The sequence below is a fragment of the Aegilops tauschii genome, chromosome 5 (assembly GCF_002575655.3).
Source record: "Aegilops tauschii subsp. strangulata cultivar AL8/78 chromosome 5, Aet v6.0, whole genome shotgun sequence".
NCBI classification, from domain to species: Eukaryota; Viridiplantae; Streptophyta; class Magnoliopsida; order Poales; family Poaceae; genus Aegilops; species Aegilops tauschii.
Window position 1 is genome coordinate 545,720,388 of NC_053039.3, and position 27,031 is coordinate 545,747,418.

Genomic DNA, 27,031 nt, shown 5'->3' on the forward strand with positions numbered 1-27,031 from the left:
AGAGAATGAGAACAAGGAGAAGAAGAAGAAGAAGAAGAAGAAGAAGAAGAAGAAGAAGAAGAAGAAAAGGCTGCACCGGCAGGAGGGCATTATGGATGGATGAACTATTTCATCTCTTGTAAAAAAAATATTCCCTCTCGGTGTATATTGATATAGATGGACTATTTCGATGGTGTGCATGTATTTGGAACAGAGTAGTAGCGTGGGTCTGCTTGACTATAAGGAACTATTTATCCACATATATAGCTTTCTCTGCTACTCCTTCCAGTGATCGGTATGCAGTGCATGTGTCCGTAGACATGACAGCTTGTCCATGTAAGTTCAACTACAGCGACCATCACGTTTCATCTCGCGATTCCCACGACGCCTCTCCAACCCACGGCACCACGCCCCCGACGTGCGCCTCACCCCTCTCGGCCGCACCGCCCCTCTGCCTTTGTGTGCATGACATTTGGGCCACCTAAAATGCGGCGAGCATCAAGTTTCTACCACAGCTACCCGCGATTCCCACGACGCCGCTCGAACCCATGAAACCACACGTCCCCCGACCTGCGACTCACCCCTCTTGGCCCCACTGCCCCTCTGCCTACGGGAGCATTACATGTGGACCAGTCACCTATCGGCTCCACATGTTATTGACTCAAAGGTAGGTGTAGTAAGGCGCTGAAGCTCAGTCTCGACGGCCCTGAGAGGGAAATGTAACTCCTGTGCCAGGGCTTGTGGTGCTCCCGCAGCACGAACTCATGCCAAACTCGAGATTTGTTTCTTTACTATACATGCACGCAACGATTTAATGGACATTGTAATCTCAACATGTGATGGGGAGCTCTGAATTTGAATTTGAAACTTATAAAATGAAAAGATTCAAAACAAATAAACTGGGAGAGAGGGAGTATATCGTAGGATGTGTCCCATACAAAATAAGTCCCCTGGTTTGTCACCGCGAAGATGCGGTTAGAAAGGAGCACAACGTCTTCCTACTCATACGGCAACAAATCGGCCGCAGACAGCATAGTCCGCCTTTGACCGCCATGTGCAAGGTTCGTGCTATCTTATTCAATCTCACCGTGGTTCCATCGTACCAATACATGCGGTGGCCCATTGCATGGCCGATCCCAATGTTGGACAAAGGTTCTACGGGAACGGTGTCACCGTTGTAAATGTTGTGCAAATTGATGTTGGTACCCTCCCGTACATATGCAAGCCAATCTCCACTCGCACGAGCCTAACCTGTGAAACAGTGGGCAGGGGGAGAATTAGGAAATGGACACGGAAGTAGTCTTTAGAATGCATTTACTATGTGATCAAACTCATCTTACCTGCTCATCGGAGGAAATCCGAGTGCCCCTCAACGTCGGCATCTCAAGGGGCGTCAACTTGCAACTACGGCCACGCCGCACTAGAGAGACCCCCAAGGAAACGTCCACGTGCGTTCCACGGAACATCAAGATGCATTTGTATGAGTAGTTTATCTTGTGAGAGAAAAGGATGAACGAGGGAAGGCCTCTAGAGATAGAGATGGACACTACTACTACCAATGTGCTGGCCCGTGCGTTGCAATGGATCCAAAGTAGTAGAATAATACTTGTTCACGTGCTTGAAATATAACACTCTAGTTTTGATATACATGTGTCAGTAGACATGACAGCTTGTCCATGGAAGTTGAACCACGGCGACCATCACGTTTCTTGTTTCTACCACTGCCACACCCACACGCGATTCCCACGACGCCGCTCCAACCCACGGCACGACGTCCCCCGACGTGGACATGGATCCTCTGACATGGCTATCACTGCCTTGCCCTGCCTTTCCTTCGCTGACAGGTGGGAACCACGCTTATGGGTCCCACATGTCAGTGATAGAATGGTAGGATTGTTCGCGTCAGGGGATCCTCACCCCCCGACGTGCCCCTCATCCCTCTCGGCCCCACCGCTCCTCTGCCTTTGTGTGCATGACATGCGGGCCAGCTGAACTGCGGCGACCATCAACTTTCTACCACAGACACACCCGATTGGACGCGGTTTGCCTGCAGCGCTGCTGTGCTCCGATCCGTACTCCTGCACCATCGAATTTTCATCCAGCGGCTGTGACACATTTCGTCCCGTGCATCAATCCTCAGCTGGAGTACTTATGTACTACAGGTAGTACCCGTCGGTGTGGCCATCTACGCCTCGTAACGCCCCGACGCCCAGCTGTGGCACCCTCGCCACGGCCACGCCACCACCGGTCGGTTCATCTCGAAAGAGTGAGTCGCGAACCACGCCACCACCATGAGAATGACATGTGGGCCAGCCGCATTTAAGGTCCGCATGTCATTGACTCATAGGCCGGGCACTAAGCCACTGAAGTTCGGTCCCGTGGGCCCCGAGAGGGAAATGTAACTCCTGCGGCAGGCCTTGTGGTGCACCCGTAGTACGAGCTCGTGCCAAAACTGGAATTTGTTTCTTACTACTACCAACTAGTACTAGTAAGGTACACGTGCATTGCACGCATGAGATTCTGGTGGTTTGTGCATTATGCTTCTACATGTGGAGCTTTCTGGATTCTAACATGTGGCAAAATCTGGTGGGATGTAAGGTTAGGCAAGTTTGATTAACTTAGGTGAGTGTTTGGTTCAAGCCACACCTTAGGCAAGCCACACTAAGGCCCCACATGACATACACACAAAAAATGTGGCAAGATTCCCTTAGGCTTGCCAACTTGTGGCTCTCAATTTGAAGAACTAATAACTTTGCCTAAGCTTAGTTGTGGCAAAGTTAGTCATGAATTAAGTTCAACCATGGAGTCTTCTAGATTATACATGTGGCAGAATCTGGTGGATGATATCCAACGGCCAGTAGTCCTCGGATTTGCCATCTTTGTACTGTCGGATTGGCTTCATCCATAGACCAACTTTCAAAGTTTTTCACACACTATATAGGGGGTATAGATATAGATGTGCCGGTCCGTTGCAATGGATCCAAAGTATATCTATTTAGTGGAGTGCACTCTAAACACATTATCTATTTATTTTTCTCTAACCTTCCGTAGCCATGCAACCAAGCCACATAAGCTTCACGGGTGCCCCCCACATCATATTATTCATACTACGTTGATTCAAAAAAAGATGAATCACCCAAAACAAGATCTTCCCGTTTTTTGTTCCTACGATGTTGTGCCGTGCACGTACCTACTAGTTGTATAGTGGTAATACTAGTAATATAGTATTAGGAGTACAAACTTGGTACTAGTAGGAGTAGTACTAGTACGGAATGCTCCTACTCTATCAACGAGCCCCGTCTGACACCAAATTTCTTGGCTTCCGTGCTACAGCTAGATCTTCCCCTCGTTTCTGTTTTCCAACCCGGCGGCGGGCGGGGTGTCGGTTTGCTCAACGGCGGTCCCACATGAAAGTGAAAATGCTAGGCAACACGCCTTCCCTAAGCTATGTGTCGTGCCGGACGGGCCGTGTTGTACTCCCGATTCCCGGGCATATGGGGGTGCGACGCGAACGCGGCAGGCCTTTTCCTTTTACCAGCAATGTGCCCGTGCGTTGCGACGGATCCAAAGTAGTAGAATAGTAGTATTTGTTCACAAACTTGAAAGAAATCACTATTGTTTTGATATACTCCGAATATATTACTCCCTCCGTACCTAAATATTTGTCTTTTTTGAGATTTCAAATGGACTATCACATACGGATTATATAGACATATTCTAGTGTTTCTAGCAAGATGCTCGCGCGTTGCACGAAGTTGATGGAAAAGGTAAGCACAACTTATAAATTGACGGATGGAGTACTAGTTATAGTGATGCATATAATTAAGCAAAGGGATCGCACATGTCGGTATTGACTGGAACGAGAATGCAACAGCACAATAAGAATTAAGGCCACGATAATGCGATCGCAGTGGTGGTTACAGAAGGCAAGAAGAAAGATGGATCCACGAACGTACGACCTCCTCCTCCTCAACTTAGTGCGCCGGGCCACCGTCCGGTGGCTAAGGAGCGGCGGCTTTTGTGGCGAGGTCGAGGTGCTTCTCAGCAAAGGCATCCAAGGCTTCCAGCCGGTTGAGGAAGGCCAACGTCGTAGCGTCCTCACTGGCCTTGTAGATACCTATGTACACGATTTGCTCGTACACGTGGATGTGTAGGTCGACGAATTCTTGCAGGGCGAGGCACCTCGCGGCGAGCGCGACCTCCAGGTGGACATTCTTCGTGGCGTCGGCGGGCAGTCGCAGGGCCACCAGTGCTTGAAAGAGGTTCCGGCCATGGAGGCTGAATAGGGTGGCAGGCAATGAGGAACCCGGGTGCGCGGGCTGGAGGAGTACGGCGATGTCGTCCGCGAGCTTCTTGAGGACGGTGAACTTGTTGCTAGTGGCAACGATCATCTGGTCCAACCGAGAGTCGTAGTTGGCGTCGACGGCGGCCATCCACCAGCCGGTCTCCAACACCGTCTGGAGACGATCCTCGGCGCCATGCCGCAGGCCGGCGTCGTGGACCATCTGGTGCAGCTGCTGGCCGCTCACGCGCATCGCCGCCATGGGTCTGGAGTGAGCTCTTTTGCGCTTAGTGTAGGTGCTTAGGCAAATGCTTAGGTGCGTACGATGTGGTAGATGCATTGGAATGGAGGGGCACCTTTATATGAGGGCAAACTGCGTTGCATTCACATCGTGCAGCCTCTTTTCCCGGACCTCCTCCCATTACTTCCCTCATGCATTAATTGAAGGAGGATGCATTGGCCGTTCAACATATCGGGAACCGCTACTCCCTCCCTCGTCTGCATTAAAGCCGTATCGGGAACTGCGCCGCCCGCTGTCAAATCGAATACTCCCTCCGTCTAGGTGAGTACTAAGTCATCTTACGAAAACCAAATAGTAAACACATCGTGGTGCATTAACTCTCACGTTGTTTCTTATTTTTTGACATAAATAGAGGAATCAACCAAGAAGAGATGTGGGGCTTGTATGCTTTTAATGACTTGAGACTATCAAACATGACATGCAGTGGTCAGTTCGTTGCACAAGAACAAATACAACCCACGTCAGCACACATGCATCTTATATAGCATCACATCCAATGGCTATAAAAGATGAATGAGATCAAATTATATCTCATCTAGATGAGTTCTAGCAAAACTGTATTAATAATACTTAGTACTCCTGCGCCATGTATCATATATTAGTATCATGTAGTACTTTATTTATTGCCATGTATGACACATAGTACTCAACTCTCTCTCTTTCTTCATTTAATTCTATGACACCTCATCAAAATTGCTAAGGCTAGTACCATTACAACCAGCCTTAGCAAATACTAAACATTAAGTTCTCTCGTTTTCCTCTCCACCTTGGTCACCTAGACGGAGGGAGTATACTGCGCGGGCTTTTCCTGCGCGGTAGGCGGGGCAGTTCCGCCTAGTCGGTTCGACAGAGACGCGAGAAGACGAGGGAGTAGGCTGCTGCAAATGTAGGGCTGTGTGATTTGACAGCGAGTTACTCTGGACAGGTGGGGCCCCGTGATTTGACTTGCCATTATCATTTTAACTGCGGCGCTACGACCGGCGTGAGTCTCCCAATTCCTAACCACCTCCATACAGGTGCCTCTCCGAATGCTCCACCATGTAGTAGAGGCTGGCTCCTGCATGAGAGCCCACTTCTCCACTTTTTCCTTGCCTCTCTTTCCTCCACATATGCAAAAATGCCATGTAAATCGCACTATTGTACTTACTTGCTCCTATAGGTGCTTAAGCTTGCCACATAGGCATAAATTCTGATGTGGCAAGTTAATCAAGAAGAGAGAGACTAGTTTGGTGACCCAAGGAAGAAACGGTGCTAAGCGCGTGTACCTAGGTGAAAAGACAATTTTGAGTCTATAGCTAATTAAATGAAGCAAACTTAGCAACACCATTTCATTGGAAGAGGTCACTCATTGGCAAATGCAATAAATACTAGTACTCCCTGTGTCCCATAATATAAGAACGTTTTTGGCACTACACTAGTGTCAAAAACGTTCTTATATTATGGGACAGAGGGAGTACGGAGAAAGAGATAGAGAGAAGTAAAAAAACACTTATAGCCAACCTTATAGCCAAAACCTTGTTGTAGTATGTGTGACTAAGTGATGACTATGTATGACATGCCAACATGAGATAGCCTAACGCACCGTGTTAAATCTCCAAGGGCGCGACCGCACGAGCGACGTGACGGTCGTGGTAGGCGCGACCACGATGCGGGCTGCTGGCAGCCCTTGGATCTGAGATCAAACGGTCGCATGCTAAGTTGCTGAAAATTTGCAGAATAACCCTCCAGGATAGGATATTCACCCATAGGTCTAGAATCACGCCATGCAACCGTTCGATCTCAGATCCAAGGGCTCTCGGAAGCCCGTATCATGGGAGAATGGAAAGCCACTACCCTGCCGTTCGCACGCTGGCAGTTCGCTCCTACTCGTCCCCGCACGTCCTTCAATACTACGGTGATTCGCTCCTAGTCGTCCCGTCCATTCACATTACGGCAGTTCCACAAATCCTAACCCTCCTCCCAAATCCATGACGTCCCAAATCTCCCCGATCGGTGGTGAGTACAAGGTTAGAACCATCACCGGCGATGAGTTCGACGTCATCTACACCCGTTCTTCCGCGACGGTGAAAGGATGCCTTTCTCGCTTCAGACGCATGTTCGAAGACTCAGATGATGAGTGGGTCGCTGGGCTATATGTTGAGTACACCACAGTCCTGGGACGAGAGAAGGATCTGAAGGATGAAGAGAGGAAGAAGCCCGCCGTGATCCAGGTTTGCGTGCATGACTTATGCTTGGTCTACCACATATGCCATGCCGACGTTGAGTGCCAGGATTTTAAGGACTTCCTCGAGAGCAACCTAGTCAAATTCTTTACTGTAGACTTTGGTAACGACTAAGAAGTCCTGCGTCGGATAGGCCTCGTTGTAGGCAACACCTTCGACCTCCAGAAGAATCGGCTGGTGTCCTCTCGTCAGCCTTCAATGCTGACCCTGGCAGGAGCCATGGTTCATCCTTCGTACGGTAAACTGGAGAAACCTCCATACACGTTTCATCATCATGCATGGCAGCGGAATGTACTAGATATAGACCACATCCACTATGTTGCAATGGATGGCTACCTTTGCTTCAATATCTACAAGGGTTGGATGAAGAGCAACAACCAAGAGGAAGAGGGACAAGGACGAAGTCGAGGACGTGGACGAGGACTCCGAGTAAGGTGGCAGTGTCGTTGCTCATGGTGGTTCTAATGCAGTGTCTACCGGAATAGTTACAAAGTTTAATTTCAGGTGCGCTTAATTTAATTTGAGGGGTGTGTTGTGCTGAGCACCCAGCAGAACTATGTTATGTTTCTTCTTGTTACTTTAACTCTTCAGTATGTACATACTAGTATTTCTTACATTTCATCTTTTAGTTGGTATAGTACTACCACTCGTTTCTTCACATTATATACGTACAATATATATGGCCAACATCTTATAGCCAGCAGTTTAGTTGTCAAAGAATTTCAGGGTGCTTAGTTTTGTCAAAGAATTCCAGGGTGCTTAGTTTTATTTGAGGGGTGGGTTGTGCACTTGTGCTGGACACCATTATTGTGACAAGCCTTTTTAATAGTTCTATATGCATAATTTGGCGACGAGCGCTCTCTATATGTACCGCCATTTTTTTTAATTTCAAGTTTTGCTCCATGGTGCAATCTATCGATACTACTACTGTACAAAAGTGGAGTATATACATTTTTTAAAAGGCTAGAGGGCGGGGCAGTCTAGCTGGGTCGGTTTCACGAGAGGCGAGGGCCTTTGTGATTTGACGGCTCATTACTGCTGTCAAATCGAATAGTACTGCCGCCCGCTGCACGCCCGGGGCCTCCATTAAACCCCTCCGTTAAACCCGCATGCAAACCGAGAATCCTACTCCTGCCAGACGTCCGTTCATGAGCGGGCCGGAATTAAATGCAACACCGGCCGAGCTCCTCCCGTCCGCCCTCAGTTTAAACGAGGCCAGACGCCGCCAAGCTCCTACTGTCCGCCCTCTATTTACACGAGGCCAGACAGACAGCGGGCAAGAATCGCACCCCTCCGCCGCTCCCCCATCTCCTCCTTCACCATTTTCTCCACTCTTCCGATGGCTTCCGATGAGCCATTCTCCGGCATATTACCCGGCTGGGTGGCCCGCCGAGCCCTCCGGATACGGGCCAGGCCAGTCGGTGCTTCACCAACCTCGCTTGGCCCGACGGAGCCAGTTGCCGCCCCAAGCAGGCGCGTGGTTCAGCAACTCGCCGCTCCAGTTCAGCTCGATGAGGAGTGGCGAGTTGCTCCACGCCGGTACGGGCGCCGTCGCGGCCGCGTCGTACGCGCCACCAGTGTCTGCGGTGGCCGCGCCTCCCGTGTCTGTGGGCGCGCCTCCCGTGCCTGCGGCAGCGCCATGCAGGCAGAGACAGAAGCCGGGTGCGTGGAGAGCGACGAGTCGGTGGCCAGCTTCTCCGTGTCCGCCGCCATCATCGAGGAGAAGTAGAACACGGGAGGCCGCCGCCACTTCGGACCCATGAAGGCCACCGCCGAGGCAACGACCGCGGATTCAGGTGGGTTTTTTGCTGCTTCGTCTCTTCCGAGGACCTTCGTCCACCCCGCAAGTGTCTGACGGACATGAGGAAGACAAAGGGATCCGCGGGCGGCCATTTAGAACTAAAATAATTCTAGATACATCCATTTCTAGGACAAGTATTTCCGGACGGAGGGAGTATTAATTATACAAGAGAGCCGGATTGGCACCTCTTAGTTCATGTAAATGTAATGAAATCCATCATGTTTATATGAAGATCCGGCTTTTTTATACGAAATCCTTCATGCTTATATGAAATCAGTCCGTGTTTGCACGAATTTCATCTGGTTGGTTAGAGTTATAAAAATGTATGCCGCTGGCGTTTGAGGTCGTCCTCCGCTTAAGGAAGCGGGAGGAAATTTGCCGGCTGCCGTTGGAGATGCTCTTTATGCTGGAAATAATAGAGTGACATCCAATCCATTTGAGTTAATTGCCTGTATGATTGTCCCTCTATAAAAACTTAATTGCATGTACAGTGTACACGTGACTTGCAGGGTGGCTATAGCTTCGTACAGAAAGTTAAAAAGAAACAAGTCCATCCTTAATCTTGTATTCTAAGTACTCTGTGGGTTCCAGTGTCAGTACAGTAGTGAAAGAAGTATATATTAAATAAGTAGAGTAATATATAATATAAAAATATAAAGTTAAAAGACAGAATTCAAACTCATGTCATCGCGTTGCGAGCATCCGGCGCTAACCAGCCCAGCACATTTTTGTTGTAGACCATGCTGGAGATATATCTCCATGTCTACTCTTATATATACTCCATCTGTTCCTAAATATTTGTCTTTTTCAGATTTCAAATGGACTACCACATATGGATGTGTATGTAGACATATTTTAGAGTGTAGATTCACTCATTTTGCTCCATATGTCTTTTCAGGAAGGGGTCAGATTTGTCCTTAATTTATTTATGAGGTATCCAGATGGCACTGCACCACCAAGAAAAGAGGGTAACATCAAAATTATGGACTACTTTTTTGAGTATGTTGGTAAGGTCCGGTCATAGTCACTTGTTGAAATCTCTAAAAAGACAAATACTCCCTCCGTCCGGAAATACTTGTCATCAAAATGGATAAAAGGAAATGTATCTAGACGTATTTTAGTTTTAGATACATCTCTTTTTATCCATTTTGATGACAAGTATTTTCGGACGGAGGGAGTAGAAAACAGAGTTGGTGATGATGGTGTGCGTGCCATCCTGCAATATAGGCCATTGGATTTATATCTAACGGATAGGAAAGAAACTATGGCAATTTTGCAAAAAATATACCCACACGTCTCTCCACGTTCGCAAATAAGGCCTTCCCTCGTTTAACCTTTTCTCTCACAAGATAAACTACTCATACAAATGCATCTTGATGTTCCGTGCAACGCACGGGCAGCTAGCTAATTTCTTTTAAGATAGTTGCTGCGATAATTGGGTTTAAGTGATATATTTTATGTCTGCCCCGAATGATTTCAGATTCACTAGTAGTAACAAAGAAAAGGTTGCCTTGTTAATTAACAAAAAACAGGGTGAAAACTATCACATGAGGCCGGTAAAAACAAGGCACACTGGGTTCAGCGTCATCGTCACTACAGCTGTGCGCGCGCGAGAAGTCTACATATCGAGGGGGCTACCGAGCGAGGTACCGAGACACAATGTTTGAGAGAGAAACCAATTGACAGATTATGATCAGATCGAGTTGTCACCCTTCTGCTGTCATTGTTGGGGGGGGGAGGGAGAGAAAGACGTATCGAGAGTGTGCGCGGTAGGCACAGAGGCACAACTAGAGAGAGTGTGTGTGTGTGTGTGTGTGTGTGTTTGAAAGAGGAGTAGATAGATTATTATCAAGATCGATGTGCCACACTACTCCTTCGGTGCTGGGTAGTGTGTGTGTGTATGTTTGAGAGAGAAGCCAGTCGATAGATTAGTATCAAGATCAGGTGTCACCCTACTCCTTTGGTGTTGGGAAGTGTGGGTGTGTGTGGGGGGGGGCAGTGACACTCACATATCTCTACTCTTATAAAAAAACAGAGTTGGTGATTATGGTGTTCCTGCCATCCTGCAATATAGGCCATCCGATTTATATCCGACGGACAGGAAGGAAACTATGGCAATTTTGCAAAAAGGTACCCACACCCCTCTCCGCATTTGCAAATAAGGCATTCCCTCATTCATCCTTTTCTCCCACAAGATAAATTTCTCATACAAATGCATCTTGATGTTCCGTGCAACGCATGGGCATCTTGCTAGTAGGGAGAAGGAGTTTGTGTGACACATATCTAGCTATATTAAGGGATAGGTAGATAGCATATGTGTGAGAGACATTATTATACTTTGAGACATTAGTGGCTGTGGGTGGGCGGAATTAAAGGGGTGGGCGTGTTAGACATAGAGAGCATGTGTGTTTCTGTGTGAGAGACTTGTAGGACGGGGTAGAAAGATGAATTTAACCCTGACGGAGGGAGAGAAATACACGAAGTGCGCGTGTGTGATTCCGATGCCCACAGGGAAATGAGATATGTATGCGTGTGAGAGAGATTGCACAATTCATTCACGTATCACTATCTAGCGATCGTGGACGTGCATCGCTTGAACATAAGTCAATATCTACTTCGTATCGTGGCCAAAGGTACAATATCGATTCAGCGCTATAAAGATTGGACACTCACATATCACATTTTTTTCTATTTAAATAAACCTTTTCAATTGTGCATGCCAAAGTTACAGTGATGTTTCTTCAAACAACCAATGTAGCTATCATGTATATGCACCATTGTTACTCTTGCATTCAAATTCATTAGTCTTGGATGATTTAAGTTTCTATTTTGAAGTAATATATGTAATATTCATATATGAATTCAACGGGTACGCAATTTATGAAATGGAGGCTATGTAATCATATGAGGTAACACTTTTAAGTAGCTGACTACAATATCCATTTCTTTTTGTGCGCCTCTACACTAACATGTCAATGCATTATGTTTAAAGTAAATAACCAATGGCACTAAATTATCTATTTACACGAGAAATACATAGGCTGAGCGTTTGATCCCTTTTTTGTGAATGCGCCACTACACCTGTACGATTGGCCGCGCCCATGTGAACGTCCAAGTTATCGGTGCATCATCCCGAGTTATTGTCTTTTTTCTGGGGTGGACTTCACACCAGTTATTAACTGCTGACGCGTGCCCCGTGTACACAGTCTAGCATGACCTTCCCGCTAGCACGGTCCAAAATTAGTTGAAACTGGATACGAACGATCCCGCGGGCGGCAAAATCTCCCGCCTCCTTCTAAAATTTCCGCCACCTTAGTCTTTAGCATGCGAAATCCCCCTTTTGTCCTTAGTGCACGGAGACCAACAGTTACAATACCACCCTCATCTACATGATAGGTCGGGGCTGCTTTGGTAACTTCCGGTTCCCCCACTACATGGCACCCCCATTTCCTCTCCCCTTCCGCAAAAACGACTAACTCCACAGCACCAGAGCATCTTACATCACGTCGTCCGTACTTCATCGCGCTTCCTCCCCTCTCCTCTCGAAACCCTAGACTGCTCATCCACCGGCGTACCATAGCCCATTCACTACCAGCAGCATCCACCTCGCCGGATCTGCTTCTGCGGCCGCATCTACCCCTCCCACCTCCCCTAGAAACAAGTAGACTGCTCATCCACCACTGTACCACAGCCCATTCAGTGCCGGCCTTGTCCACGGCGCCGGATCTGCTTCGCCGGTACTGTCGTCAACCGCCGCATCTGCAGGGGCTCATTCGTACTCCCCATCGGAGACACTTCGTCCACACCCCCGGAGCCGCCCCACCGACTCCCCCGTCGACGGCCTCTGATCCTCTTCGCCGACACCTTCCTCAACCCTACCGGAGCCGCTTCGCCGACACCTTCCTCAACCCTACCGGAGCCGCTTCGCCGACACCATCGTCAACCCTACCGGAGTAGCTTCGCCTATACCATTCTCAACCCTACCTGGGCCGCTTTGCCAACTCACAAGTCCACGGCCTCAGATCCGCTTCCTCGCACCCTCATCCAACCTACCGGAGCAGCTTCTAACGCCCCGTCCACGGCCGCAGATCCGCATCGTCGAAACCATCCTTAACCCAACCACCGGAGCAGCTTCTGACGCCCCGTCCACGGCCACAGATCCGCATCGTCGACACCATCCTTAACCCAACCACCGGAGCAGCTTCTGACGCCCCGTCCACGGCCGCAGATCCGCATCGTCGACACCATCCTTAACCCAACCACCGGAGCAGCTTCTGACGCCCCGTCCACGGCCGCAGATCCGCGTCGTCGACACCATCCTTAACCCAACCACCGGAGCAGCTTCACCTACGCCCTCGTCCACGGCCACAGATCCGCTTCGCCCACACCGTAGTCCACCCTACCGGAGCCGCTCCACAAACACCCTACTCGACGGTTCTAGATCTCCTTACCGGACCCCGACAGCCAGCGCAGCGTCATCACCCTCGATGTTTCTAACCTGATTCCCATCGTCTGGAGAGATGCCAAGCACCCGCCACGGCCTAGGTACTTGTCACCTTTAAACCCGTCCAGCATCACCTGCCCGATGTACTTCAAATATACTAACCGGTCGCTGTTACCTGTTATGCAGCTGGCAAAAACTACAAGGACGATGTTTCTTCTGGATCTAACAGCTTGGCCAACCAAGATCCTGGACTGAGGCATTTCTATGATCTTGTAAGCGCGTCTCTCTCTCTCTTGTATTGTTCTGTGCCTGCCAGCGTGCTTTGCTAGGATTTTCGACTAGTAATCCCTTTGTGCAGACAATGATTTCTACTACTGGCTGCTAAATTAGATATGTAGATGTCATACATGATACTACCTCGTACCTCAGTTCCTAAATATAAGTATTTCTAGAGATTCCACTATAGGCTACATACGGAGCAAAATGAGTGAATCTACACTCGAAAATGCATCTATATACATCTGTATGTGGTCCATACTGGAATCTCTACAAAGACATATATTTAGGAATAGGGGCAGTACATTACACAAAATCATAGGTGACATGTAGGAATTCCAGTGCACTACATTCAACTCCCTTAGAGTGCCTGCTAGTCTAGCATACAGAGTCATGGCTAGTTTATGGTACGCACACAATCGTTAATTGGTGGTTTAAATATGCGCAAGGGATATGCAATGTAGTATCATGTAGAGATGTCTGAAATTAGCCGTGTCAACTTGCAGATAGGGTTACACAATGAGAGGCAGTGGTGAGCCTATACGGTGTGCTATGGTACATCACTCCTCCATTGCAATCATCGTGACATGTTATTTGTATGCCAGTTCTATTAGCCAAGTTTCTTAGGGACAGTTATTACGAGTTATCCTAAGAAAATAAGCACTTGTGAATATAAGCTCCATGTAATAAGCCAACCAGTTCTTTTCATTGCGTTTTCAGCTTATCTTTGGTATGATCAGTGGAAAGTCTAGATTGCATTATATTTTTTTCATTTTGCTGACCATATGGAAATTAATTTGACTTGCAAACATCACAAATTGAACCCAGTGCAGTAATTAATATGATAGGAAAACAGACCATCACTATTTGCTCAAAATGCAAATACAAAGATACCATCTACTTGGCACAATCTACTTTGGTTAATGTTTTCCATAGAGATCCCATTGCCTAATTTAAACGAAGAACGCATGACTCACATTTAAATGAAGAACAATTATTTATTGAAATTCGATGGTCCAAGTGGCTAGCTATTAACGTATAGCAGCACCACCTGAAAGCATCATATAGCAGCAGAAGCAGCTCATAGCAACTCATCATACAGCAGCAGCAGTCTGCAATTCATCATATACCAGCAGCAGCTCATAGCAATTCATCATATAGCAGCAGCAGGAGCAGCTCATAGCAATTCATCATATAGGAGCAGTAGGAGCAGCTCATAGCAATTCATCATATAGTAGCAGCAGGAGCAGCTTGTAGCAACTCATCATATAGCAGCAGCAGCAGCTCATAGCAATTCATCATATAGCAGCAGCAGCTCATAGCAACTCATCATACAACAGCAGCAGCTCATAGCAATTCATCATATAGCAGCAGTAGGAGCAGCTCATAGCAATGCATCATATAGCAGCAGCAGAAGCAGCTCATAGCAATTCATCGTATAGTGGATCAGAATGAAAATTTGGCAAAAATCAGAGGAGATCCTCACCTTGTTGGATGAGCTCATCCTTCAACAGCACCTCAAGGCCATGGCCTGGGAGGAGGGGAGGGGGAATAAGGTGCCTTCTGCCGCAGTCTGGCATCAGCCGTAGTTGTGTAGCGCCCGCCGGAGTAGTGCGTTGGACGAACCACAGTGGAGCAGCTGCTGGAGACCATGAGAATGAGGGGCGGCACCAGAGGGAGGAGCAGCCAGGGAGATTTGCCCCTACCCGCCGGACATGTAGCCCAGCTGGACATAGCATCGTCGAGGACCAGGCCAGATGGGACCAGTGGCGACGGCTCGCTGGAGGAACCCTAGTGCTGCAGGCAGGGGATCGAGGTAGAGGGAAAGGGGAGAGGAGATGCAAGCGGGCAGGGCAATGAATGCTTGCGTGTTTGTTTTTACTTGAGGGTCAGGTGTGACACGGGCGTCAGCAGTTGCATTTTGAGTGTAATATAGGCAGACAACAGAGTCATTTCACTATTCCCCTTCCCTTGAATCTTTAGTGAGGTTCTACCCGAAACACCCCCCCAAAGCGAAATTAGTTAAGCCCAAGCCCATAACTCAAAAATGACTTCTTTACATCTTTTATGGCTTATTTTGACAATATGCCCTGAAAAGGCGGAATCGAACTGGCCCTTAACCTGCAATTCAATTGTGCGTGCAATGATGAATCACTCCTGCCTGCTATCTGTACATTTAGGCATTATCATACATGGCATAACCTAATACATGTGCATTCCATTGTAGAATCTGGAATATGCAATGTTTATGTTAGTTCATACGTTGCACATGATGTTTAAATGCCCCTTAAATCTGGTCAGTCAAGTGATGGTCTTTAAGCCTCCTTCTTTGCTTCTTTTCTTGATATGTAAGATTTGCTCACACATCTGTTCAATTGCTTGTTTGCATCAGCCAGCCATACTAGGACTGTTTGCTTTGATTACTTGATGTTCTTGACCTAACACTCTAACAGAGCTTGTCAACGATTTAAACACTAAGGGCTGCTGTAGTGGGGCCTTGTCTAACTCATAGGTGACATAAAGGTTTGGCTGTACACTACAGTAGGCTCTCCAAGAGTACCTGGAGATCCAGTTCGAAGGTATGCCTAGTTTTTACATAGTGCAGACATAGTAAATGCTCATTTCATTGTGTGCAAGTGCAAGATATGCGGCACATTATGTGGTGTTGTTTTGTTATAATCTCATCCTTTTGTGTTCACAGACTGGAAAGTATGCATATTTATCTTCCAAGGAGACGAGTAAGTAGTTTGTGTCACCTTGTAGAGGGGGTGCAATGAAGATAAGATTGAGGATTTCCAAGTACAAGATGTTAGGAAGGAGCCTTGCAAGAGAAGTAGGAGCTGCGCTGAGCCTCTTCAGCCTGCTAAGGTAAGTCACTGTATGCAACTCAACAGTTCAATTCCTTGTTTGTTTCAGGCATAGTTAATTTTCTCTTTTCAATTGCTTTATTTGTCCTCAGTTAATGAGATGCCCAAATAATCATGCCTGATGTTCGGTACTTGTATCACTATTAGTTGACATAATTAAAGGCCTTACCATTTAATTACTCTGCCGAAGTGTGCCTGTAGCTTTGAAGTCTATTAACCAACTATTATTGCATGAGGCTCACAATCTAGTTTATACTACGCTAATGATTGCATAGTTTTGCCTGCTGTAGTATGTTTGTATGAAACCCTCTGCTGTTCATTATGCTCCCTAAGACTTTAATTGAGGCACAGAATGGCCAACTGCTTGCTTACTTATACGCAACATGCTGTCTAAATTTGTAACTTGTCTGTGTTTACGATTGGGCCCCAACATCATGCTCCTCTGGTGAGCTAAGAGGGATTTCTGTATGCAGGCTGCACAGACTATCTTTTTTATAATTTTTAAAATATCACCTGCTTATGCTTCATGACGTGTAACATTTTTTTTGAAAGTGACGTGTAACATTATTGTTAGTCCTGTTTTGCCATGTAGTACAAAATAGTGTCTTGTTCGCATCACTGTTGTAACTATATTTTTGCCCTAGTCATGTGTACTTACAGAAACATTTCAGGATGAAGTGACATCAACACAAAGATCTGCGAGCAGTGCGGCATGGCCGTTATCGAATGATTATGGATTGGAATTGGAATGTGTTGATGTTCTCGAGCATCAACTAGAGGTGGCAAGACAACGTGTACATGATTGTCAACGTATAATCAACAAGTTGAGACTGGACATGCAGGTATTAGATGCAGGAGTCAAAAAAATTAAACAAGACACTGAGATAACCATGAAGGAATTGGAGATTTTGTAGACTGAAATTTGTGCTATCTGAATCCGGCCAATCCTATTTTCTGAAGAGATTATAGTTCAAATGGAGTTAAGTTGATGCGCGTCCATGATGTATGAGCTGTATTTGCCCAGTGTATGTAATTTGCTGTTTGTGTATGCTTTCTTATCACCTGTGCCGAACCATAATGCCCAGTGGGTATAATCGGCTGTAATTTCTTTATTGTATAGTGTAGGATTATTCTACCTTTCTATGCCTTGACCTCTTTGTTGTATAGTGTATGCTTTTCAGAGGTCATAGTATTGAGTAGGATAATTCTTTGAATATGCTATATCGTTCAAACGGGGGCCAACTCGCCCGACCATGGCCCTTCATGGGCCGTCGGATCCATGGGCCTTCTACGTCTCGTAGGATCCATGGGCCTTTTACGTCTCGTAGGATCCATTGTCCTTCTACGTCTCGTAGGATACATGGGCCTTGTACGTCTCATAGGATCCATGGGCCTTCTACGTCTTTTAGGATCCATGGGCCTTCTACGTCTCGTAGGATCCATGGGCTGCCGACTCATTTATGGGTCTTGTACGTGCCTTTAATGGGCCGTAGACGGGCCTTTAATGGAAATCGTACGTTTTATGGGCTGACCATAACGGGCCGTTAATAGGCCGTATTTGGTGATGCTATGAAAATGGCCCAACAGACTAACGGTCCACAAATGGGCCGACTGTAACGACGGGCTGAATTTTGCCCACAAGCAGAAAATGACAGTAACGGGCCGTAAGTAACCGAATGCTGCAAATGAGCCCAAGAATAAATGGGCCCTCAGAAGGCCGAAAGTTAACTTGGGCTGGAAATGGCCCAATGGAATAACGGGCCGTTAATGGGTATAAAGTGATACACTGTTCATTACGGGCCAGTTTCACCACGGGCCGTTAATGAGTGTAAAGTAAAACACTGTTCATTACGGGCCAGTTTCAGCACGGGCCGCTAATGGGCCAAGAGTTACAAAGGGCCTCATATGGGCCGAAAGACGTCATGGGCTATACATGGGCCAAAAGTGAAAACAGGCTGGAATCATATTGGATGGCCCAGATGACGCTACTGGGCCTAATTCGGATAGGGTGTAACGGGCCTTGGGTTAGCGGGCTGTAAATGGGCTATATGCGAACATGCCGTTAACAGGCTTTCCATGGGCCGGCCCGCCAGCTTTTGACCAAGTCAAACGGGCCGGCCTTTTCACAGGAATGGGCCACTGTTGGGCCGTGCCACGTGTCGACGTATCATAGGCGCCTTCTGTCCAGTGAGTGCATGACATCTGTCCCAACGATGAGCCGACACGTGTTTCCTCTAGCCAATGATGATTTTACACGTGGAAAATCCCCATTGGTCGGGGCTGTTAACGGGTTATCGGATCCAAAACCCGACCCGATAGCTTAACGGCGTTCCGTTACGGTGGATGCCACGTGTCGGTCACCCGTGACGAAAGCACTTCTGTGACGCGCGATTTATCGTCATGGAAGTGGACACTTCTGTGATGATAATTTTGGTAATGTCATGGAACACTTCTACGACAGCACAGGTATGACTATCTTGATTCTGTCATAAATTTGTCATGGATGTACATGCATGACAAAAAACGCGACCTACTGTGACAAACACGTATCATCACGGAAGTGTATTTTTTGTAGTGTAGTAATCATTCAGGAATTGCTTGTATGACCAATATTGTGATTCTCAAGCTTCAAAAGATTTCACTTTCGAAACCCAATGTGAAGCTACCACTAGGCATGATATGAACATACAATTTCAACTTCATGATATTCAGTTCATTCAACAATTTTCTCATAGGATATAAGTGAAGCCCAAGAGTAAATGACAAGCTACTCCAAAAAGATATAAGTGAAGATCAAGCGAGTAGTTAAGTAAATAGGTAGCTAATTGTGGACTCTCTCTTATTTATAAACCTTCAGATCTAAGTATTTTATTCAAACAGCAAGGAAAACAAAATAAAATGATATTTCAAGAATAGCATATCTCATGTGAAGAAGCAAAAACTTAGGATCAACCGATACTAACCGATAATTGTTGATGAAGAAAGGTGGGATGCCTACCGGGCATCCCCAAGCTTAGATGGAGACTTCTTGAAATATTATCTTGGGATGCCTTGGGCATCCCCAAGCTTGAAATTTTGTGTTTCCTTAATTCCTTTTATATCACGGTTTCCCTAATCTCAAAAACTTCATCCACACAAAACTCAACAAGAACTCGTGAGATAAGTTAGTATAAATCAATGCAAAACCTTATCATTCTCTACTGTAGCAAATCACTAAAATTATTATTTGACATTGTATACTAAATGTCTCTGCATATTTAATACTCCTATCCTCAAATAGAATAATTAAACAAGCAAACAAATGCAAACAATGCAACCATAATAGCAATCTGCCAAAACAGTACAGTTTGTAAAGAATGCAAGATTCATCATACTTCCCTAACTCCAAAAATTATGAAAATTTACCACAATGTATAAAATTTATCAGAGCTTACTGTGCAAAATGTTTCAACATTTTATCACATTCTGACTTTTCTTGGGAATTTTTACAACAGTGACAAACTTTCTGTTTTGAAACAGAACTCATATACTTGCAAAATAAGCATGGTAAAGGCTATCCTTGCCACTTTTATTGAAAATAAAAATGCAAAAAATTATTCTAAATAACAGCAAGAAAATCCTAACAAAAGAAAATGACGCTCCAAGCAAAACACATATCATGTGACGAATAAAAATGTAGCTCCAAGTGAGGTTACCGATAATGTTGGAGACGAAAGAGGGGATGCCTTCCGGGCATCTTAGTTGCTTGGATCTTCCTTGAAAATTACCTTGGGGTGCCTTCGGCATCCCCAAGCTTAGGGTCTTGTCACTCCTTATTTTCCTCATATCAACATCTCACTAAAAACTTGAAAACTTCAATCACACAAAACTTAACGGAACTTCGTGAGATAGGTTAGTATGATAAAGAGCAAACCATTTCACTTTGGTACTGTCAAAGACAAGATGCATAATTTTTTCCACACAATGCCTACTGTAGCATATCATTTCCACAATTTATATTAAGCAATATAAGCCATAGAAACTAGGAAACAAGCAAACTATGCATTGAAAATAGAATCTGTCAAAAACAAAACAGTCTGAAGTAATTTATACTCCAACCATACTTATGCTACTCCAAAAATTCTGAAAAATTAGGAAAACGTAAATAATTTGTATATGTATCAACTGTAAAAAAGTCAGATCAAAATCACATTCCAGTGAATTTTAAAAATTCCTGGACTGAGTGCAAAAGTTTCTGTTTTTGCACAGATTCAAGTCAACTATCATCCACACTATCCCAAAGGCTTTACTTGGCACCTTATTAAAAGAAAAGCAATAAACATGATTACTACGGTAGCTTAATCATGTTAACACACAAAAACAGGAGGTAAAAGTGTTGGGTTGTCTCCCAACAAGCGCTTTTCTTTAATGCCTTCTAAGCTAGGCATGATGATTTCAATGATGCTCGCATAAAAGATAAGAATTGAAACACAAAGAGAGCATCATGAAGCATATGAGTAGCACATTTAAGCCTAACCCACTTCCTATGCATAGGGATTTTGTGAGCAAACAACTTATGGGAACAAGAATCACCTAGCATAGGAAGGCAAAACAAGCATAACTTCAAAATTTTCAACACATAGAGAGGAAACTTGATATTATTGCAATTCCTACAAGCATAAGTTCCTCCCTCATAATAATTTTCAGTAGCATCATGAAGAAATTCAACAATATAATCATCACATAAAGCATTCTTTTCATGACACAAAAGCATAGAAAACTTATTACTCACCACATCAGCAAATTTCTTCTCATCAATAGTAGTGGGAGCAAACTCAACAAAATAACTATCATGAGAGTGAAAATTAAAATCATGATGACAAGTTTCATGGTTATCATTATTATTTATTGCATACATGGCATCACCATAATCATCATAGATAGCAACTTTGTTATCATAGTCAATTAAAGCCTCATCCAAAATGGTGGATTCATCATTAAATAAAGTCATGACCTCTCCGAATCCACTTTCATCATTATAATCATCATAAATAGGAGGCATGCAATAATTATAACAAATTTGCACATCAAATCTTGGGGGACTAAAAATATTAGCTTCATCAAACATAGCATCCCCAAGGTTGTGGCTTGGCACACCATAAGCATAATCACTCTCATCATTAATAGTATGAATAGCACCAACGGTATAACAATTGCTATCATCATGATTTCCCAAGTTGATGCCAAAAAGATTTCCAAGATTATAAGAAGTATCATTATCTTCCCAATCATAATCATCACAATAAGCAATAGGCATAACAAAATCATCATCAATAGTGCTCTCGTACATTGTGCCATAAGACATAGAAGCAATATCATCATCAAGTGCATCATCTTCCACAATTATTTTTGATTCATTTTCGTGAGGCACAACAATAATAGGAGCAACATTAATTGGGAAAGATACCATTTTACCTCTATTCTTTCTTCTTTTCTTCTTCTTCACCACATCATGTGTGGGTTTAATTAATTTTTTCAAGCTTCTTGTTGAAGAGATTGATTGGATAGGATGCTCAATAATAAACGCTAGGAGGGTATTGGGAAATATTTTCCCTTTCATTAGTACTCTCTTCATATTCTATTTGTTTTCTTGTCTTTAGATAGTTGGCAATATAAGGATTCTCAATGCAATTTACCGCACAAAACATATAGATTTCCTCTAGATCAAAATCAAGAAATCTTGTGAGATTAAATTTTGGAATACCATTAGTTATACATTTCATTTCTTCATACCCCAAGAGAAGACTAAGCTCTTTATGATGCTCAAGGGTAATCAAGTTATCACAATTTTTGGACACGATTTGATCATGAAACAATTTGCATTGGAGATTTAAATGACCACATTCATTGCAAAGTTCACAAGGATGGCGAAAAAAATTAAATCTTTCAGCACAATCATCTAGCCTCTCTTGCAACTTCTTCCTTTCTAAATATTTATGCCTCTTACAAAATCTATCTTCCCTTTTTGGTGTGCATTTGCACTCCCAATTCACTCCGCATAAATTGACATGCTTATACGAAACATTTGTATCATGACTTGTGCAATCATCATTAGCATTTTGGATATTCAAAGAATTCATACTAACAACATTGCAATCATGCTCATAATTCAAATATTTTGTGCCAAATATTTTATTGACTTGTTCTTCTAACAATTGAGCACAATTTTCCGATCCATCATTTTCAAGAAAGATATTTTAAAGATGATCAATAATATGATGCAACCTCAATTCCATTTTTATGTAGTTTTCTTTTACGGACCAAACTAGTGATACAACAAGAAACTAAAATATTCGATTGCAAGATCTAAAGATATACCTTCATGCAGTCACCTCCCCTGCAACGATGCCAGAAAAGAGCTTCGTTGACGGGATGTGAGTGCCGCTTACCTAACCTCCCCGGCAACGGCGCCAGAAAAGAGCTTGATGTCTACTATGCAACTTTATTCTTGTAGATTCGTGTTGGGCCTCCAAGCGTAGAGTTTTGTAGGACAGTAGCAATTTTCCCTCAAGTGGATGACCTAAGGTTTATCAATCCGTGGGAGGCGTAGGATGAAGATGGTGTCTCTCAAACAACCCTGCAACCAAATAACAAAGAGTCTCTTGTGTCCCCAACACACCCAATACAATGGCAATTTGTATAGGTGCACTAGTTTGGTGAAGAGATGGTGATAAAAGTGTAATATGGATGGTAGAAATATATTTTTATAATCTGAATAAATAAAAATAGCAAGGTAGCAATCAATAAAACGGAGCACAAACGGTATTGCAATGCTTGAAAACAAGGCCTAGGGTTCATACTTTCGCTAGTGCAATCTCTCAACAGTGCTAATATAATTGGATCATATAACCATCCCTCAAAGTGCGATGAAGAATCACTCCAAAGTTCCTATCTAGCGGAGAACATAAGAAGAAACTGTTTGTAGGGTACGAAACCACCTCAAAGCTATTATTTCCATTCGATCTATTCAAGAGTTCGTACTAAAATAACACAAAGCTATTCTTTCCATTCGATCTATCCTAGAGTTCATACTAAAATAACACCAAAGCAAATTCTGATTCATAATACTCAATCCAACATAATGAACCTCAAAGAGTGCCCCAAGATTTCAATCGGAGAAACAAAGAAAAGAACGTGCATCAACCCCTATGCGTAGATTACCCCAATGTCACCTCGGGAATCCGCGAGTTGAGTGCCAAAATATATACCAAGTGAATCAATATGATACCCCATTGTCACCATGAGTATTCATTTGCAAGACATATATCAAGTGTTCTCAAATCCAAAAAAGTATTCTCAAAGGGAAAACTCAATTCATCACAAGATAGAGAGGGGAAAACACCATATGATCCGACTATATTAACAAAGCCCATGATACATCAAGATCGGGACATCTCAAGAACACGAGAGAGAGAGAGATTAAACACATAGCTACTGGTACAAACCCTTTGCCCCGAGGGTGGACTACTCCCTCCTCATCGTGGTGGCCGCCGGGATGATGAAGATGGCCACCGGTGATGATCTCCCCCTCCAGCGGGGTGCCAGAATGGGGTCTATATTGGTTTTCGGTGGCTACAGAGGCTTGCGGCGGCGGAACTTCTCATCTAGGGTTACCCCGAGGATTTTTGGAAAATTTGGTGATTTTGAGGGCAAAGAGGGGGTGCGGGAGGCCACCGAGGTGGGCACAACCCACCTGGGCGCGCCTGTCCCCCCAGGCGCGCCCTGGTGGGTTGTGCCCCCCTCAGGGCACCCAGTAGGTGCTTCTCTGGTGCACTGGATGTCTTCTGGTCCATAAAAAATCCACAAAATGTTTCACAGTGTTTGGACTTCGTTTGATATTGATTTCCTGCGATGTAAAAAACAAGCAAAAAACGGCAACTGGCACTGGGCACTGGGTCAATAGGTTAGTCCCAAAAAATGATATAAAGTTGCTATAAAATGTTTGTAAAACATCCAACTATGATAATATAACAGCATGAATACTTCATAAATTATAGATACGTTGTGATGCTATCTCCGCAGGGCTTCGCCTAAGCACTACAAAAATATGACCGAGGGTGTAAACGGTGGAGGGGGGCGCCGCACACGGCTAAACAATTGTCGTGGTTATGTGTGGCGCCCCCCTCCCACAAATATATAGGTGGGGGAGAGGGCAGAGTCCAAGGGGCACCCCAAGTAGGGTCGAATCCTACTTGGGGTCTTCCTCAAGCCGCGCCCTTCCTTATTTGAGTGCGGGAGGAAGGCAGGGGGAGGAGGCGCCCCCCTTTCCTTTCTCTCACGAGGAGGGAAAGACAGGAGGGGCCACCCCTCCCCTTTCCTTCCCCTAGGGCCGGCCAGCCAAGGAGAGGGGCGCGCAAGCCCCCTAGTGGGCTGGTATGTCCCCCCTTCGGCCCATTAGGCCCATAATTTATCGGGGGTGCCGGAACCCCTTCCAGTGACCTGATGATTACCCGGTGCACTCCGAAACTCTTATGGTGTCCGAATACCATCGTCCTATATATCAATCTTTACCTCTCGACCATTTCGAGACTCCTCGTCATGTCCTTGATCTCATCCGGGACTACAAACAACATTCGGTCACCAAATCATATAACTCATATAACACTATATCATCAATGCACGTTAAGCGTGCGGACCCTACAAGTTCGAGAACTATGTAAACATGACGGAGACACATCTCCGGTCAATAACCAATAGCGGAACCCGGATGGCCATACTGGCTCCTACATATTCTACGAAGATATTTATCGGTCAAGCCTTATGACAACATGCGTAATTCCCTTTGTCTGTCGGTATGTTACTTGCCCGAGATTTGATCGTCGGTATCTTCATACCTAGTTCAATCTCGTTACTGGCAAGTCTCTTTACTCGTTTCGTAATACATCATCTCGTAACTAAATCCTCAGCCATTTGCTTGCAAGCTTATGATGTGTATTACCGAGAGGGCCCAGAGATACCTCTTCGATACTCGGAGTAACAAATCCTAATCTCGATATATGCCAACTCAACAAACACTTTCACAGATACCTGTAGAGCATCTTTATGATCACCCAGTTACGTTGTGACTTTGATAGCACAAAAGGTATTCCTCCGGTATCCGGGAGTTGCATAATCTCATAGTCGATGGAATATGTATTTGACATGAAGAAAGCAGTAGCAATAAACTGAACGGTCAATATGCTAAGCTAATGGATGGGTCTTGTCCATCACATCATTCTCCTAATGATGTGATCTCGCTATCAAATGACAACACATGTCTATGGTTAGGAAACCTTAACCATCTTTGATCAACGAGCTAGTCTAGTAGAGACTTACTAGGGACACGGTATTTGTTTATGTATTCACACATGTATTTAAGTTTCCGAGCAATACAATTCTAGCATGAATAATAAACCTTTATCATGAATAAGGAAATATGAAATGAAAACTTTATTATTGCCTCTAGGGCATATTTCCTTTAAGGAGATCGTCGAGAGCAAGGAGCACGACCGAGACAGGAGGAGAGGGCAGAGGGACTTCCTGTCGGCGCTGCTCAATGCCCGGGATGGCGGCGACAACAAGATGAGGGCGCTGCTGATGTCGGAGTACGTGGGCGCGCTCACCTACGAGCACCTCCTCGCCGGGTCGGCCACCACGTCCTTCACGCTAGCCTCCGTCGTGTACCTCGTCGCTGGCCACCCGGAGGTCGAGGCCGAGCTTCTTGCCTAGGTCGACAAGTCCGGTGCCGCACCGTCGACGGCCGACGATCTCCAACGCAACTTCCCCTACCTCGTCCAGGTGATAAAGGAGGCGGTTCAACAAGGTGTCGCCGCTGATCGCGAGGGAGACGTTGTGGCGGGTGGAGGTCGGGGCCACACGCTCCTGAAGGGCACGTGGCTGTGGCTGGCGTTGCGGGTGTTGGCAAGGGACACGGCGCAGTTCCCGGAGCCCGGCGAGTTCACATCTCTTTCCCAGCCCCACCTGACAAGGGGGCCCACCAAGGTCAAAACCGCTGTTGACTAGTGTCACATCAGCAGCGGGTGGAGACAAACCAGCCAGGGGGTGTTTTGTCTGGTTTGGGTTTGTTTGGGGGCTAGAAGAAGCAGAAAAATAGACCAGGGGTAAAGTGAACCACACACTTTGTTCAGGGCAGTAAAATTGACTTTTTTTTCTATTACATTTTCTTGTTCACTGTTTCAGTCTAACACGTAGTCATTTTCTTACGAGCTTTACTACTGTGTGCAGGTGGCTCGACAAAACCACCATCTTTGTTGACACCCCTGCATGGGCATCGAAGGTCATAAAGGTGGAAGATGTGAAAAGTCTGGTGAAGCTCTTGCCCTTCTGGTTCAACACTGGACTTTTCTAGGCCTACGGCTAGTAGAGAACTTTCGCCATCCTGCTGATCGGCTACTCGAACTTGGATGTCAACTCCATCTTCGAGATGTACCCTTTTACATATATACCCAGTTTCGTCCATGTCTTGATAGTTCACGCCGGTTTCATGTACGAGTATCTCGTGGTGTCGCCAGCCAGGCCTATCCCGAAGAACTCATGTGACCTCTCCTGGCTCCAACACATTTGCACTAGACTTGTCCTCAACATCCTCGCAATGGTTGTCGCTGCGCTTGTGGAGAAGTGACGCATGAACAAGAATGTCGACTTCAATCCAATTATGTTTTTTCTAGTTCCATTGCTTGTGTCGCATGGCGTGGGCGACACGTTTGACTATATAGGCCAGTTGAGCGCAACGCACTGAGCACAATGCCAACCCTGGTATTTTGGAGGACCTAGTATAAACCGGGTAAATTGAGCTAACTAGATTCAAAGAAGTACTTACA

The 27,031-nt window shown here is 45.4% G+C and overlaps 1 pseudogene; it reads left to right on the forward strand.

Annotated features, from left to right (window-relative positions):
* The window catches only part of LOC109732410 (cytochrome P450 711A1-like), a 41,254-nt pseudogene extending 15,041 nt beyond the window's left edge, over window positions 1-26,213 (forward strand).
* Window positions 26,214-27,031: the final 818 nt, after the last annotated feature.